Source organism: Phyllostomus discolor, chromosome X, assembly GCF_004126475.2.
Source record: "Phyllostomus discolor isolate MPI-MPIP mPhyDis1 chromosome X, mPhyDis1.pri.v3, whole genome shotgun sequence".
Taxonomy (NCBI): Eukaryota; Metazoa; Chordata; class Mammalia; order Chiroptera; family Phyllostomidae; genus Phyllostomus; species Phyllostomus discolor.
In genome coordinates this window covers 17,434,611-17,449,442 of record NC_050198.1, presented here as the reverse complement: position 1 = coordinate 17,449,442, position 14,832 = coordinate 17,434,611, and the positions used below count along the sequence as shown (strand labels likewise).

At 38.3% G+C, this 14,832-nt stretch overlaps 1 protein-coding gene and 1 long non-coding RNA gene across 4 annotated transcripts in view; both read left to right on the top strand.

Moving 5' to 3' along the window:
- Positions 1-14,832, top strand: part of DMD (dystrophin) — a 1,951,120-nt gene that overhangs the window by 990,911 nt on the left and 945,377 nt on the right. The gene's annotated exons all lie outside the window — the stretch shown is intronic.
- On the top strand, positions 8,166-11,455 carry LOC118498511. The gene is made up of 3 exons (XR_004900992.1): positions 8,166-8,304; positions 11,284-11,285; positions 11,425-11,455. It is a non-coding gene; the product is annotated as an uncharacterized LOC118498511 (long non-coding RNA).

The following is a 14,832-nucleotide window of genomic DNA, read 5'->3' as shown; positions in this document are numbered from 1 at the left end:
ATGCAGATTCGTGAAACCACTATGGAAAACAGTATGAAGGATCTTCAAAAAAATTAAAAATGGAACTGCCTGAGGACCCAGTGATTCCACTTCTGGGTATATGTCCAAAGAAATGTAAGACACTGGTTTGAAAGAACATATGCACTCCTATGTTCATTGCAGTATTATTTACAGTAGCTAAGATACGAAAGCATCCCAAGTGTCCATCAATAGAGAAGTTGACTAAAAAGCTGTGGTACATATACACAATAGAATATTACTCAGCCATGAAAAATGAAATCTTAACATTTGCAACAGCATGGATGGACCTAGAGGGTATTATACTAAGTGAAGTAAGCCCATCAGATAAACACAAATGCCCTATGATTTCACTTACACATGGGATCTAAAGAACAATATAAATGCAGAAACGAAACAGAAATAGACTCATAGACATAGAGAACAGACTTAGGGTTGCCAGAGGGGTTGGAGAAGTTGATGAAAAAAATGAAGGGATTGAGAAGTACAATTTGGTAGTTACAAAATAGTCGCGGGGATTTGGAGTACAGCATAAGGAATATAGTCAATAATAGTATAATCATTACTTATGGTGCCACGTGGCTACTGGAAATATCTGGGGGACTACTTTGGAAAGTATATGATTATCTAACCACTGTGCTGCACACCTGGAATTAATGCCAAGTAATAAAAAATAAAATAAGATAAATGTGGGAGATATTGGCATAAAATAACATTAAGAGCTATGAGACTGGATGAGAGAACCAAGAAAAAGGACAGGTGGGGACAAAACAGATGAGGGCTGAGGACTCCAACATTAAGCACTGGGTCCGAGGAGGAGAAAACAGCAAAGGAGAATGAAAAGGAGCAACCAGTAGGTGGAAGGATGAACAAGAGAATGTGGTATCCTGAAAATCTCACCTTCTGCAACCTCCATTTGGGGGGCCTATTTCACCTTGTCCTGCCGTTCTCATCACTGTGCCCTGACTTTCCATCTATAAAATTAAAAGGAGAAATCAGTATTTTTGGAGATATAGCATGTTAATAATTCCAAGAGGTATTCAATGAGTATGAATAATTCAGCAGTTTAATGTGGAAAAATATAGAATTCATAGGGAAAGGAAGAGAAGTTAGGCCAGGAAATGACTCGAATTAACGTTGATGCTGTGCGTCTAGTGTAGGTCCGCTTATTCTGCATCACTGTGGTTGAATTAATGGCATGATTCCTTAGTAGAGAAAAAATGTTGTGAGCATTTGTGTCTACATGGCTGAATTAAATCCCTCCAACAATGCAATATAGTTAACATAGTATCTTGAAAAGAACCCTAAGTGGGATTTAAGGAACCTGGATTCTAACTACGCTTCTGTGGCTGACTGATTGCATTAACTTCAAATCTATCATTAACCTCCTTGTGCCTCATTATCCTCATTTCACCAAATAAGAAAAATGAAATATTCCTTCCTTTCCTACCTCACTTGAATGTTGTGAATTTAAATGTGTGAGAAGTGCTTGAGATGCATAAAATTTGATGGAGTGTTTTATTCATGAATTCAAGGCATCTGAAGTAATTTGACCATGATGGAAAGTTGCTTCCTTGCACATTTTTTTCAGAGTGACATTTCTGTTACTGACCCACACATTTATGCAGCATGTTACCTATTCCAAACTGTAAAACAAACACAAATCAACCTTATGGATAAGCATTACATCCGTTTACTTTATATTGTTTCATAACAGTCATCAGTCACCTATTTACTAATTCGATGTATGTTCATTGAACACATATAAAGCCTCAATGCCTAAGTAATGATGATAGACCCTTTCATTTTTATAATCTGCTGGCATTTAAAGTGTGCTTAAAACCCATGATCTCCATTGCTCTAGAAATTCCATGAGATTGGCATGACAGATATGCTTCTTCCTATTTTAACTTGATATACTTACTCTTCTCCTGGTTTATTGAGACAGGTTGACATGTAATACTGCACAAGTTCAAGGTATATGGTGTGATGATTTGACACACCTATGCTTTGAGAAATGTTTACCACAATGAGGTTAATTGGTATTCCTTCACCTCACATAATTAGCATTTTTTTGTGTGGTCGGTACAGTGAGAACATTAAAGCTCTACTCTCGTAGCAACTTCCAAGTGTATGCCCCAGTATTAAGGTTAGCTATAGTCACCATACTGTACTTAGATCCCCAGAACTTATCCCAATACACCTGCAAATTTGTACACTTTTAATAGTATCTTTCATAGTTCTTCCAACCCTTAGCCCCTGGAAACTACCATTCTACTCTCCATTTTTTGAAATTAGACATTTATAGATGCCACATATAAGTGAGATCATACAATATTTGTGTTTCTCTGCCTAACTTATTTCTCTTTGCATAATGTCCTTGTGGTCTATTCATGCTCTTGAAAATGGCAGGATTTCCTTTTTATGGCCCAATGATACTCAATTTTATGTATATACTGCATTTTTTTATCATTCATCCCTTAATGAACACTTAGTTTGTTTCCATGACTTGACTCCTGTGAATAATGCTACAATGAACATGGGAATACAGATATCACATCAATCTTGTTTTTATTTTCTATAAATATGCAGAAGTGAGATTGCTGGATCATATGGCAGTTCTATTTTTAAGTTTTTGAGGAACCTCCATACTGTTTTCCATAGTGGCTGCACTAATTTACATCCCCACCAATGGTACAAAAGGGTTCCCCTTTCCCCACATCCCTACCAGCATCTGTTATATCTTATCTTGTTGTCAATAGCCATTCTAAGAATTGTGAGGTGATACTTCATTGTGCTTTGGATTTTAATTTCCCCTATGATTAGAGGTGTTGAGCACCTCTTCATGTACTCATTGGCCATTTGTATATCTTCTTTGGAAAAATGTTTATTCAGTTTTTTGTTCTTTTTGAATAGAATTGTTTATTGTATTGCTATCAAGTTTATGAGTTACTTATATATTTTCTGTATTAACTGCTTATCAGATATATTGTTTGTAAATGTTTTCTCCCATTCCATGAGTTTCCTTTCCATTTTGCTGTTTGTTTATTTTGTTGTGCAAAAACTTTTCATTTTGATGTGGTCCCACATGTTGAGTTTTGCTTCTGTTGCTTGTGTTTTTGGCATCCTATCCACAAATTCATTGGCAAGACTGATATAAATGAGCATTTGTACTATGTTTTCTTCTAAGAGTTTTATGGTTTCACATCTTACGTTTGAGCCCTTTATACATCTTGAGTTAATTTTTGTGAGTGGTGTAAGATAGCAGTCCAGTTTCATTCTTTTGAATGTGGATATCCAGTTTTCTTAATACCATTTTTTGAAAAAACTACCCTTTTTCTATTGAGCATTTTTGGCTACCTTAGTAAAATATTAGTTGACTGTAATATTTTTGGATTTATTTCTTAGCTCTCAATTCTGTTCAGTTGGTCTATGTGTCTCTTTTATACCATACTGTTTTGTACCATGTGCCAATACCATACTGTTTTGATTACTATAAGTTTGTAATATAGCTTTCAATTAGGAAGTGTAATGCCTCAAGTTTTCTTCTTTCTCAAGATTGTTTTAGCTTCTTGGGGTCTTTTGGAGTTCCATACAGATTTTAAGGTTGTTTTTACTATTTCAATGAAAAGTGCAATTGGGATTTTGATGGGGCTTGCATGGAATCTGTAGATGGATTTGCATAGTGGGGACATCTTAACAATATTGTCTTTGATTCAGGAACATGGGATATCTGTACTTGAACAACAATAAAATAATTTTAAAAAAGAACATGGGATATCTTTACATTTATTTTTATATCTAAGTTCTTTCATCAATATCATATAGTTCTCTGTATATAGGTCTTTGACTTCCTTGGTTAAATTTATTCCTAAGTATCTCATTGTTTGGGATGCTAGAGTTTTCTTTATTTTGTTTTCAGAATGTTTGCTTTCAACATATATAGTGTAACAGATTTTGCACGTTCATTTTGTGTCCTACAACTTACTGAATTCATTCAGTGGGGTCTTTAGGATTTTCTCTATGCAAGACCTTGTCACGTGACACCCAGTGCAGGGCATTGTGCTATACAACATGACCTTTGGCCAACTTAATTATGAGCACCAGATTTTTTAAAGTAAAATGCATAATACCTAGAAAAGAATGTGTTCTCAAACAGGAGGAGTAGATCAACTTTTATCAAAATTTTCAGAGGATTTTTTAAATTGGTATAGACCTTGTCTGATTAAGAAATCATTCTAGCAGTACTTGATGACTTATGTGTCTCCCAACGTGGCAATCAGGTAAAGTTGTCTTATGCAAAATCTTGAAAAATTCTCCATCTATTGTGATATACGCAAAATCACTTTTTTTTGGTTTGGTAGGTATATAGTCTTAACTTGAAAGTCTGGCACAACTTGGTTGCTATATGATCTTGAACTTGTCACCCTTTCTAAACCTCAATTTCCTCATATTTTGAAATAAAGATAATAAGACAATGAGTACTAATTTTGAAGAGCTATTCGTTTGTTCGATCACCCATTCAATATTGATTGAGTACCTCCTATATACCAGATGTTGTTCTGGGTGATTGATTACAGTAGTGGATCATAAAGAAAAAAAGTTCTTGTTCTCAAGGTCATTAGATTCCAATGAAGGAGATATAAAAATGATATAATTTTCAGACGTTGGCAAGTTCTATTCAGAAAACGAAAGTGGGCAACATGGTAGAGTGGGACGGGAATGCAAGGCGGGAGGTAACACTAGAGAAGTCACATAAAGGACTCTTGATAAAATGACATTTGAGATGGTACCTAAACACCAAAAAGAGGGGAGACACCTAAAGAACATCCAGACAAAGGGAGTGAAAAGTGTGCAGCTTTGGAGCTGGGATTATCTTGTGACGTTTGGCGATGAAGGAGATGGGTGTCAGGAAATGAGGAGAAAGACGTGGCAGGTGCCAAATGATGTCCCATCTTCTAGGACACAGTAGACAGTTTAGAATTTTCTCATCAATTAAATTCCAGGAGATTAGGGTTTTTTTTAAATTGTATTGTTTCCATTACCAAACAAGGATTGGGATGTGATATCAGTTTTGTGTGAACATGTTCATGTTAGATAGGGCATGCATTTGGGGAATTTTTGTAAACCTAAAAGACATGATACACATCAAATGCTTAGTGGGGTACCTGGCATGTGGGACATGTTAAAAACCAAAATGCACCCATCGATGTGCATGATGATGGCATTGGCGGTGGTGATACCAGTGTTGGTGAGAGTAGTGGTGAGGGTCATGGTGATTGTATTGAATTCCCTAACCTTCTCAAAATCTACATTCGACCTGCAAATCTAAAAGTACACGTAGCAAAACCTACAATCTGCTCTTATTTCTTCACAACTTGGTTAAAGGTTGGGTGATAAGGCCGATTGCGCAGATGTCTGTGTCAGCCTTTGGTGCCGTCACTGCCATGTTTGAACTTTCCTCTGAGATGACAATGGTCAAGACTTCTCTGACCCTGAGGTCACTGAGACGGCAAAGAGAAGAGCAAAACTAAAGGAGAGGGAGAAAATAAAAAACAGCTTAAAGAGACTGAAAGGGTTCTGGGACCCACAACTGTCCTTTTAGAAACCAGCCAACCTCTGAAAAGAAAAGTATTGCAGTAGAGCTTCATAACTCTCTGTCACTGTAGCCCCTTGCTGTTGGCTAACCTTTAAAATGGCACAAATCCATTGGCCTCAAAATCAGAAGCCGAGGAAATAAACTGGGGCATAACATTTCCTATAGGAAATATCAATGTCTCACCTAAGTTTTAAAAATTTAACCCTAGATTCAGCAAGAAAGCTCATTGGGGACTTCTTGATGGCAAGCTTTCTTTTGCTTTCAGGCTATAATGGTTACTGGTGTTCATAATGCTTCCATTTCACTTTTGTCATTGTCATCGGTGCACTTGAATTTAATCCCGAATCAGTAGTTACAATACCTTTGAAGTAGGGGCCGGGGGTGGTATTAGGTGGTAGGATTGTAATTTTGAACTCTTGAAGCATTTTGGAAATAATCACTCATACCTCACTGCCAGTCAGATTGGCCACTGATATTTCCACATCTTAAGAGCTATCAAGTGTTGGCAACTACTGTTTTGCTGTTCTCATTTCATCATAAAACATGCTTTTATTTGGTGGCTATAAGTTTTTGTTGAATGAATGCATGACCCTTTGCCTCTTTCTAGTAACCTAATCAAACCGTGTTGAAGAAAATAATTTGAGACTTGTTGGTAAGTACACTTTTATTTGCAGTGAAAAGCGTTTCACTGGAAAAAAAAAGATCTCATAGCTTAACTAAATTCATCTAGGATGCATCAATTTGAAAGAGGAAACAAATTTTTACTACAGGAAAGATAAGAAAGGAGGTTGTTCTGGATATCCACAGCAAACTCTGCCTTTCCTATTTAATTTCTAGGTAAGTTGGTGAGCTTGGGGGGTGGCCTTAGTGTGACTAACTGCCAGATTAAACTAGATATTACATTGAGTTTCTGCTTTATTGTTTTCTTCTAGACTTTGTGTTTGAGATTTATCATAAAGATTTGGGCATTTTAAATCCTTCTCACTATCTGGTGTCTTTCCAACTGGCAAATGAAAGGATTTTACATAAAGAGGAACTACACAGGTTGTAAGAAACAATATTTAAAACCCTGAGTTCCTATTTCATTTTTTTCTTTCTTAAATATATTTCCCTGAGTGATGAATGTGTCGAAGGGTGATAAATACCACCCGTAGGCTTTAGAGCCTAAATGTTGAACTTGACACTCAGAGTTTAAAGGCATCATGAAAATTTCTCCCAAAGTAACGTTCGAGCAATTTGGGTTTTACAGACCACTCAGTAGTTTTGAATGATGTAGTTAATTTGAAAAAGTAACCATAAAAATCTATGTTCAAAGAATCGATACTTTGTGTTTATCAGGAGAACATAAATGTCAATTGATTTGCTTGCTATTTGGAATATACTTTAATTTCTTAAATTATATTTCAAATCATTAGCATTTAATTCATGATTCTATGCAGCAATCAGAATCTATTAAAAAGATTGGATATTTATTTTACATTAGAGGCATGAAAGGGAAAATATAAAAATAGTTAACCCCCTTTTACAATATTTTTTTCTCTCAGCCATCTTAGGCATTTGTAAGATATATTTACAAGGAACACTTCTATCAATTTTATAAATGAACATTTTATTATGAAACATTTCTTTGTGGACTAGAACAACACTGGCCATGACATGCAAAGCACCTTCACAATTTTAACAGCTAGTCTTCTTATCAATCCTACAATGTTATTTGTGTGGCAGTGAAAGTAACGTTTATGGAAAAGGATATCCATGTAGAAAGTTGAAAGCAAGTTGCCGTGTAGTTACTGTACTTGTGGATTGTCTGCTTTCTCTATGAATTTCTCATTGGATAGCAGTGATTACATCTAAAAGAAAATGGATGATCCTTGTTTTCATTGAAATGATGGACATAACGGACACTCTTGAGCATTATGCTAGTGAATACATGTCTTTTCATTCGTGGTCCCATCATGTTCTTACCATGAAAGCACAGCATTGACAAACCAAATAAATGCCTTGTCCCTTTGAGTAGCCTATTGGAAGAGGAAGAGGTACTTTGAAAGGTACTTGAAAAACTTTGAAGAGTACTTGAAATGCTGATGATACCATTGTTTCAGTATTTAGGTAGTGGAACAAAGCTGATGTATTTTTTGTGTGTGATCATTAAAGAAAGTGTATTTATCGGAATGCTGTTGCAAGCGTTCATGACACAAAGGATGAATTGCCTAAAGTATCAAGTAGAAGCTATGGATACCTTTTCATCCAGGACAATAACATAGATGGATTTTATCCATACAAAATTAAGCTTATATATGTATGTGTCTATATATTGGTCAGGAAGTGGGTGTGACTTTATTGATTAGATATTCTAGCTCAAAGAGTTATCATTAAATATGAAATGGTTCAGCCAGAAAGGCAGATAGATGATAAACAGTTAGATCCAACCAACATGGCATATACTAACAATTATTGAGTCTAGGTGAACTTATATAGATGTTCATTATACTGTCACATTTTTCTTTCGATTTAATTTTGTATTGGATTCAGGTATACAGATTAGTGATTAGGCAGTCATACACTTGACAGAGTGTTCCCCTCGATATTTTTAGTGCCCAACTGGCACCACACATAGTTATTGCGATATTGACTATATTCCCTCCACTGTACTTTACATCCCCTTGGCTACTTTGTGACTGCCAATTGTACTACCACATTTTTATGTTTGAAAATCGTCCAAATAAAAGCTTGACAAAATTAAAAAGTAGGATAATAGTAAGTATAAAAAACTAAAACTGTCCTGAATACCAATTAAACCCTGATTCAATATCTACCTTCTGATCCCAGAATGTTTCAAAAACGATTGTTAAAACCGCGACTTACCCTTGTATTCATGAAATAGAGAAGAGACAGTTAATAGAAATTTCTAGCTGATAGACTGTCACAGAGCAGAGAACAATTCACGTTTTTCAAAATTCGACATATCAATTTGCCCCCTTCCCCCATTAAGGAAGTGCTCCTTAATTGTGCTAACACATTGAGTGAACTATTCTATTAGATTTTTAAAGACCCACGTATAAACATCTGGTGCAGGTTACATATCTCAAAGCAGCAAAACACCAGAAACTGCTGGTTTTAAATCTCATGGCCAGAGGATAATTTTCAAGAGAGGTTTATCTGTCAAGCATACAGAATTGCTAACATTGTTCTAAAGACGGTTGGGTGTGTGGGTGTTTAAGCCTCGGAAATAGCTGTTTATATCTATCAAGCTGAGATTGACGGTTCAAAGTGCCTTCTCCGTCAAGTTCTACCAAGTCAATTTTTTCCTCCTTGTGTCTTAAACCATTTTCCCTATTCAACTCGGATTGTTAATGTCATTTCCCCTGGTACCACGGTCTGTCCCTCTTGCAGAGCACACAAATGGCACACGTAATTGTTGGCTTTTCAGACACATGTACCAATGCTCTCTATGGCTTCTGTTATGTTATGAGGGTCTGGCTTATAGAATCTCCTCTGGCAGAGTCAAGATTAGTCTCACGTTGCTTCTTTTCCCTCTCTACCTAATGAGTGCAAATGCTCACACAAGTGATTGTGCAAAATAAAGCGGGAACTGACACAAGTGAACATGCCTCAGGTCCACCAGGAGGGCTGAGCCCCAATCCCTGAGCCTCTGAATGAGTAGATCAGGGAGGGCGCCTGAATATTTGCATTTCTAACAAGTGTTGTAGGTGATGCTGGTTATATTGGTCCCAGGACAACATTTTGAAAAATATAGAAGTTGGAGAATTAAACTACAGTTCCAAAGACCTGTGTTCCTGCCCCAGCCCTAATTTTGAGATCTAACACATTGACCAAAATTTCAAGGTTTCAGTTCTCTTCATTCTATACCATGGGTGGTTAGATTGGCCTTCTAATTTTAAATGAAATAGGGTATGTTTCTGATTCACTACACAATGCACCACAGAAGGATAAATGTCTTTTGTTCCTAGGTGATCTCCCTCATGCTCTCAGTTTAAATTACTAACTTTCCTGCAAAGCCTCTAAAATGTACATCTCTAGCTCTGAACTCTCCCCGTAAATGCTGGCCTTATGTACCCACCTGTCCAGTTGACATCTCCGCTGTCAACCACAGCTCAAATTCGGCAAACACCAAATTGAACTGATGATCCCTCCTTCAAACCCGATGCACATCTGCTTCGTTCCATCCCAGTAAATGGTACCCCCAGCAGCGCAGGCTAGAAGTCTGAGATTTGTACTTGATGCTTCCTCACAGTCCTTCAAACCACCATATTTCATTTATCATCTAACCTTCCTGATTTAACCTCAAAATCTCTGCAGGTTTTCTCTATATCCATCACTATCCTGGACCAGCCTGCCATCATCTCTTATTGGGACGGCCACAATAACCTCTGAATGGGTCAAATGAAAATAATGCTGCCCTTCCCCACCAGAGTGTTCTCTCTGCAGCCAAACTGGACATTTAAAAATGGAAACCTAGCCTTGTAACTTTCCTACTTCAAAGGATTTTTGTTGCTCTTGGCTCTAACGTTGCTTACAAGGCCCAGCATGCCCTAACTTCTGCTACATTTGCAGTCTTCTCTTCCGCGACTCCTAGCTTTGTATTATTCTTTATACTCCAATCACACTAACTTGTTTTTTTCAAGATCCTTCTAAATAGTGATGATCTCTTCTGACTTTTCACATATTTTCCTTCTGTCAGGAGCTCTGCAGGCATTCAACACAAATTTATCGAATGAATGCATGAAAAATTATTCCTTAACATCTTTCTAATGTGGATCCAAAAATGACCTACCCTTTGGGGTCTGGTTCTAGAACTTTGGACCTATGCAAACTGAACTGATAGCTTTACTCAGGCTTAAATCTTAGATTATGACCTGGTCTCTTTGCCTGTGACTTTCCCGGGAGCTGAGCAGCTCCTGGGAGTGAGCTGATACAGCAGAGACGTTGAGAGCAAGCTCTAACTTCAGACAGCCTTAGTTCAAGTCTGGGTTCCACCATTTCTTCTCTGTGCGACTTTGGATGAATGAATCTTTTCAAGTTGTGGTTTCCTCTTCCTTTATGGAGAGATGCTCACAGTGACAACTATTCATTTGCCACAACTCTAAGGGTGTTGTGGCAAATGAATAAATATAATTTATGGTAAGCACTTTGTGTAGTGCCTATTGCATCCTAAATGCTCAATGCATTGAAGCTATTAGCATTATCATGTTCGCTATGTCCAACATTCAGCACACTTCCAGGCCAGTAGTAGGAGCATAATGACAACTTTTATGAAATTGACACATTTCATATATGGTGTCCATATAATGTTTTAATTTTTTCAATATCTCTAAGTATGATTTATGTATCACCTCGCAGGAGTTGTCCTATTCTTCACCTATGCAGATTGTTTCAGATGGAAAAGGAAGTCAGGAATCCAAAGAGTGAAACCAGTAGAGTGTGTTAACTATGGACTACTTCATAAAACATCTACCAACCTAGAGATTGAGGTGAACAGTCTGTTTTCTTTAGAATTCTTGTAATTCAACACACATTCCTTGAGCATGACTTTATAGAAGCCATGAGAGACGTAATGGTGAATAAACCATACCACCATTTACATTTTTTTCAATTACAGTTTACATTCAATTTGATTTTGTATTAGTTTCAGGTGTACAGCATAGTGGTTAGATAATACTTTACGGAGTGGTCCCCTGATATTTGCAGTCCCCACCTGGCACCACACATAGTTATTACACTGTCATTGACTGTATTCCCTAAGCTGTACTTTCCATCCCCATGGCTATTCTGTAACTACCCATTAGGACTTCTGAATCCCTTCACTTTTTTCACCCAGCCCCCCACCTTCCCTCCCCTCTGGCATCTATCCAGTTTTTTAAGAAATTCACTCTCATAGGAAAGTCGATTCTTACAAATAACCATGCAAAATAAAGTGGTAAATTCAGGCTGGCCTGTGCAACAAAGGGTTGCAGGTATCTATGAGAGGTGCAGTTACATTTACTTGGAGGACTTCAGTTATCTGAGAATTCTTTCATTTGTCTTCTTTAACCTTTTGTGCTTCTCCTTGTTTAGAAGCAGAGTATTCTTTGTGGCACTTTCGGACCTTTTCCCTCAGAGATCAGAGCCCCGGTTCTCAAAGTGTGCTCCTTGCATCAATGTCACCTGGGAATGATTAGACATGAAACTATTTGGACCCTACCCAAGAGTTACTGGATCAGAAACTCTGTCAGGGGGGCCCAGCCATCTGTAAACAAGCTCTCTGGGTGATCTTGATCAAGTTAAAGAACCATGAAGTAAAAGACCATTTTGTAATAGAACAGGATTTTCTTGTTAGCATCAATTCTGATCTTAAGTAGAGAGCTGCTCACAGCAGAACTCACCTGTTTGCCTCTTTCCTGTACACATGCGTTGTCCGTGTGCACAAGGCCAACACTTGGTTTTGGATTTAGTGTAAGATGAGGCGAGTCCCCCTGGAGGGCCAGCAGCCGTACTCCTCCTCAAGGTCAGCGTATCTTCGCTGATTTCCTTCGGCGCTTCCGAAAAGTAGGTGTTAACATGGATTCCTCATTTTCTTTTTGTGTTGTAAAGGGCACCTGCCTGGGCGAAATCTGGTTCAGTTTAGTGACATGACATTAACTTAGATACAATTATTTTATCTCATAATGTTCAACGTGAGAAGAAAAGTTCTTATTAGTAGTACATTCCTTAAATAGCAACAATACAAAAATCAGCATTGACGTTCATCTGACTGGTTTTGCCCTCCTTTTCTAGGAAAGAACAAAAATGCTTAACATTTGGGCACGCAACTTGCCTGAGAACATGCAATTTATTTAGACGGAAACATTTAGAGAGGAATTATAATGTCAGTTACGTTGTAGGCACTGTGATAAGGACAGGGAATTCAAAGATGAATAGGATAAGTCTCCAGGGACTTCACAGACTATTGCAGGATAGAAACTTAAAACCATTTCAATGGAGTGAGATAAATAATCTAATTATAGCTACTGCTGTTGCTGAAGGCCTACTATGTATTGGGTAAGAGGTGTTCCAGCCTATGTTTGTTTTTACTCTTGCTACTTCATCTTTGCCACAGCTCTGGGAGGCTGACATTATCGTCATCAACTTACAGCTGGTAACATTGAGACGCAAAGAGGTTAAATAACGAGGGTTGTGCAGTTAATAAGTGGCACAGTTATGATTTCAGTCTAGCCTGTAAGCTCCATTAGCGTAGGAAGTGTCCATTTTGCTTACCATTAAATTTCCAGGGCCTAACATAGTCCCTTAAACAAAACAGAGGACAGATAAATAATTATTGAGTGAATGCATGAAGGAGCCGGCACCTTTCCAAAGCCCTTCCTGAGTCAGATAGACCACCATGAATGGTGTGTTAGACGAGCAAAAAAGAGAGGGAATGTGCATGGCCCGAGGGAATTGAGAGAGCTTTTCATAAAATGTGAAAAGGAGTACAAATTGAATAGACAAGGAAAAAAGATGGTGGCGAACCAGGCTGAGAAGAACCAAAGGCAGAGAGGGGTGGGAGCGCATGGCATGTTTATGAAAAGAGGATTCCAGGAAAGAGGGGGAGGGCGAGGGAATCCAGAGAAGGCCAGGCTACCGCATGCCACACTTCGTGGTTCAGAAACCATCTGTCCTGGGGCCAGCATTGCTGGAGGTGCAATCTCTACACCCCCTTTTAGAATTCTCTGGGTGCCTTCATAAAAGCTGTCAACTCTTGACCTTTATCCCAAATTGATTGAATTAGTGTCAGGGGCTTAAGACCTGGATTCTGTGTACTTTTTTTAGAAATACATCCCTGGCTGGTGTGGCTCAGTGGATTGAGTACCAGCCTGAGAACCAAAGGGTCACCAGTTCGATTCTCTCAGTCAGGGCACATGCCTGTGTTGTGGGCCAGGTCCCCGGTTAGGGACATGTGAGAAGCAACCAGTCGATATTTCTCTTTAAAAAAAGCAAAACACAGAAAGAAAATACAGTGGGCAGATAGTCATGCTAAAGTTTAGAACATGGGGGCCAATGGTCCTCACACTTCAGCAGCCTCAGAATCTCCTGGAGGGTATGTTATACCTCGTACTACTGCACTGCACCGGCAGGGCTGCTAATCCAGAAGGTCTGGAGTGCGACTGGAATGTGTATTTCTAACATGGTCCTGTTCCTCGATGATGCCCACACTGCTGGCCTTCATCCGTCTTGCTCTGAGAACCACTGCTTTAGGCTACGCGACACTTTCGTAAGTGTACCAGCAAGTAGGCTATTCCCTTTGATACTGGCGAATAACTTGAATAGGCCACAATTTGCAAAAGCCCTTTTCCACAGCTTGGCCAATAGATTATAAGAAATAGCTCAAAGACAAGACAGACAGATGGGAGTAGTTAATACAACTTGGTTGTAAATCTTACCTTTTGCCACAGCATGAATGGACCTGGAAAGTATTACACTAAATGAAATAAGCCAATCAGAGGAAGACAACTACTGTATAATCTCACTCACATGTGGAATGTGATGAGCAAAATAACAAACAAAATAGAAACAGTAGCATGAGATACAGAGAACAGACTGACAGCTGTTGGGGTGGGGGGGAATTGAGGGACTGGGCTGAAAAGGTGAAGGGATTAAGCAAAAAAGAAAAGGAAGGGAGGGAGGGAGAGAGGAAAGAAAAGAAAAGAAGAGGAAAGAAAAGAAAAGAAAAGAAAAGAAAAGAAAAGAAAAGAAAAGAAAAGAAAAGAAAAGAGAAAAGAAAAGAAAAAAGAAAAGAAAAGAGAAAAGAAAAGTTACTTCTACAGGGTCCAGCAGAAGTAACGTCTGCTTGAGTGTGGTTGGCAGGCTAATAATATGGGTGTAATAATTTACAGTTTTATTTTGAACATTTCACTGAAGATGTCATATGGTGTGTTTTACTGTGATTTCATTATGTTATAGAATGACATGCTTATGATTTTGTAGTAAAAGATTTTGTAATAGAAAAGGGGTGTTATATGTGCCAGACCCTGTGTGTGTGTGTGTGTGTGTGTGTGTGTGTATAACACACATAGACACAGACAACAGTGCAGTGATGGCCAGAGGGACAGGGGGTGGGGGGAGGGGCAGGTGGGCAAAGGGGGCATAAATGAGGTTGGAAAGAGACGTTGCCTGGGGCAATGAGTGCACGATGCAGTGTGCAGGTGATGTTCTGTTGAGCTGTACAACGGAAACCTGTG